Source organism: Mus caroli, unplaced genomic scaffold (assembly GCF_978045245.1).
Source record: "Mus caroli unplaced genomic scaffold, Mus_caroli_1 scaffold_20, whole genome shotgun sequence".
Taxonomy (NCBI): Eukaryota; Metazoa; Chordata; class Mammalia; order Rodentia; family Muridae; genus Mus; species Mus caroli.
In genome coordinates this window covers 27,356,712-27,360,611 of record NW_028227275.1, presented here as the reverse complement: position 1 = coordinate 27,360,611, position 3,900 = coordinate 27,356,712, and positions in this window count along the sequence as shown.

Genomic DNA, 3,900 nt, shown 5'->3' with positions numbered 1-3,900 from the left:
CTGATGTAAATACACCCTCTTCGTTAGGGTTACTCTTTATGTGGTATATTTCATTCCTTTTACTTTCAACCCACTTCCCTTTGTGTTTAAACTGTGTTGCTTATTTAAAGCATACCAGTGAGCTTTCTTTTAACATAGCTTAAATATTTTTCAGAATCTTTGATTCCTGTTTTTCTTTCTCTAGACTAGTATCTTATTGTGGTTCCTCTAAAATTATGCTAAATTCTTAGTGTATGCCCTCTATTATATGAAGATATGAAAATGATGATGTAGTTGAATCTGATGGAAATTAACTTAATACATTGTATCCATGTGCTTTCTGCTAAAATCTTCTGGGAAATGGATAGACATAAATAATTCGATCCTCTTTTGTGTCTAATGGGAACACCATTTACCAAAAGCTAAACTTGGGAATCATTCAGACATAGACAAGCCAAGAACTGAAAAGCAACCAGCATCCAGGCTACATATACTTCTGTTATTTTAATACAGCCAATCCTTCCTTCCTTCCTTCTTTTCTTCCTTCCTCCTCCATTCTTTTCTTTCCTTTCCATTCCTCCTTCCTTCCTATTTCCCGCCTTCCCTCTTTCCTACTTCCCTACTTCCTATTTCATTTCTTTGTCCTTCCATTCCTCCTCCCTCCCCACTCTCTCTTCAAAGTACTCTCTCATCCTAGGGAGAGGAATTTCTCATCTCTGTTGTTCTTAACTTACAAATCAACAAAATATCGATCAGTCGTAATCACACCTGCTGCAATCCAAATACTTAGCAGACAGAGGCAGTAAAATTCTCAAGTTTGAACCTAGGCTGCCCTAGATAGTGAGTTTCAGGGTGGCCATGGCTGTGTCTCAAAAAGGGGAGAAAGGAAAAGAAAAGTGGAAAAAGGAATGGAGAGAGGGGGGGGGGAAGGAAGGGGGCATGTAACTTATCAATGACTAGGAAGATGTAATTATTATTTCTTTTTATTTTACGTACATAATGGTTTTTTGAACTTTGTTGGGCTATGAAGATGTCATACATACATTTGTCTTGAATTTGTGCATCCTCACAATGACTTTTCATAATGACCAACATGCAAAGAATGTTTTCCTAACTTCAAGCCCTGTCTCTTTCATTTTTGTCCATGACAATTTTATGTTCAACTGTTGTAACAATCTTGCTCTTCTGTTTTCATTACCTAATGTATTGCACTGTATTCAATCTAACATCAGTTAATATCTTGAGGATAATTTTGTGAGTATGACTCAGTGAAAACAAAATTGAGTAATTTTGTCTAAATGCTAAGTTGACATTTATTAGCTCTGGGAAAATAATAATAATTATAATGACTCAGCTCAGTCCTACAAGAAATATGTGTTAAATTGAAAAGATTCTTATATAATCAAAATGAAAATTGTTGTTAGAAGGAATATGAGTATGGAGATTCCTAATTCTCTTCATGTCTTATTTAGAAGAGATCATGTTACAGAATGAGCAGTTGAGTTACAGTTTATAATTCATTTGAAAAACTGCACAATACCCAGTTTGGGGGGGTTCTTTTTAAGATTTGTTTATTTATTGTTTATCTGAATACACTATAGATGTCTTCAGACACAACAGAGGATGGCATCAGACTCTATTATAGGTGGCTGTGAGCCACCATATGGTTGCTGGAAATTGAACTCAGGACCTCTGGAAGAGCAGTCAGTGTTCTTAACCGCTGAGCCATCTCCCCAGCCCCTTGTTTTTGGTTTTTAATGAAGAAGAGTTTATTGGAGCTTTTGGTGTCAGAGCATGATCATCAGTGCTAGGATCATGGAAGCAAGGTGGCACACATGGCACTGGAACAGTAGCTGAGAGCTTGCATTTTGAGATACAACCATGAGGAAGGGAGAGGGTGGAAGGAATGGAGAGAGAGAGAGAGATTGACTGAGAATGACACTGGCTTTTTGAAACTTGGAAGCCCACCCCCAGTGTCACACCTATGCTAAGAGTACAGCCTACATTTTTCTATACCTTCCAAAATCACCTGGCAAGGGGTAACACTCCCCCTGTCCCAGTGATCTGATCCTTCCTATATCAATCACTAATCAGAACTTATATAATTGCCTAAAAAAAAATCTAATGAAGTTACTTTCTCAATTGATATTCCTCCTCCAAAGTGATTTTAATTTGTACTTTGTACAAAAAATTTATGCTTTGACAAAAAACTGACCAAGACAGCATGTGTATAAGGGATTAATTTTATTGTTAATTGATGTAAGAAAACCCAGCCCACTATGGATGGAACTATTCCCTGGCAAGTAGTTCTGAGCTGAAAAGGAGAGAAAGAAAGAAAGAAAGAAAGAAAGAGAGAGAGAGAGAGAGAGAGAGAGAGAGAGAGAGAGAGAGAGAGAGAGGGAGGGAGGGAGGGAGGGAGGGAGGGAGGGAGGGAGGGAGAGAGAGAGAGAAAGAGGAGGGAGAGAGGGAGGGAGGGAGGGAGGAAGGGAGGGAGGGAGGGAGGGAGGGAGGGAGGGAAGAAGGAAGGAAGGAAGGAAGGAAGGAAGGAAGGAAGGAAGGAAGGAAGGAAGGAAGGAAACAAGCTAAGCATAAGACTGAACAAACCAGCAAAAAGCAATCGCCTTTATTTTCTTTCTAATATTCCTGCTTGAGTTCCTGTCCTGAATCCCATCAGTGATGGAATGTGACCAGGAAGTATAAAGCAAGTGAATATTTTCTTCCCTTAATTTGCTTTTAATCCTGTTGTTTGTCACAGCAACAGAAAAGAAATCTATACTGGTGTGAATGGTGATACTTCCTTAAGAAGCCTATGAAGTAGCTGAAGAGCCAAGATACACACATCTGAGTCTCTGAGTAATATAACAATAGTTGCCACCTGTTGAGAGCCAAGCATTGTTCAATGTTTTCTAGATACTGTCTTTCATCTGTGTATTACAACAGGATGCATTATCTTAAGTTAAATCTACATGTAGGTGTTAGTTATGATCCCGATGACACAGACAAGGGAGTTAAATTGACTGTAAGAGTAACATAGGTAATAATAGAGAAAACCAACACATCCTATCTTAGGCATGTAACTGATGTGAGCACAGGGATGGGCTGAGAGCACGGGAACCATGTCTAATGGTCATTGTTGCTCTCCGGAGTTGAAGTCTGAGATCTAGAACTTGTAGGCTGCCATGGCCATTGAAAAAATGAGCCAGACTTTTAAGCCAAAACTTGCGTAGAATTCATCATCAGCTTCCTTTGCCCCTGAAAAAGAAGAGTGATCAGAGCACCATGTGTAGATACCCATCTTAGTGTGCTTTCCAAACTAAGACCGTTCTGCAGGATTCAGTCAGTCCCTGCATATTTTCTGCCAGTTTCACCTCAATTTCTGAACACTTTGAGGGTTCTCTTATCGGGAATTATGGTGTAAATTAATCAAGAACATTATCCAAGTTTCCTCATAAACTCTGCTTAAACATCTGTTTAATATGCCCAACAGTTCTGACCATGGAGCAACAAAACACAGAAATCTGAGTCTTTAATGCTTCTGATCTTTTTTTTTTCTTAAGTGAGTGTCCTCAGTCCCATCATATCTGTGTATTTTGTTATGAGAGCTGCCTACATATAATCTACCAGCATGTATATAAAATATTTAACAGTGTGAAAACCAACAATTCAGGAAGCAGTGATTCTTTTTCAAGTTTCTCAATTCTTTGGCTATAGCAGATAGAGAAAACAAATAGCCTTTATTAGTGAAAGTCTATCTTTGGTCAGTGAGAGAGACAAAGCACTCATTCTTTCCTTTATGCCTTGCTACACAGAGGTCTTCTAATTTCTATGACCTGCTGTAGGCAAGAATTGTGGTTTCTGTGTTTCAATCCAGGGTAGGACAGGGACAAAACATTACAGAATGTTACAGTCTTGACTTCTTTT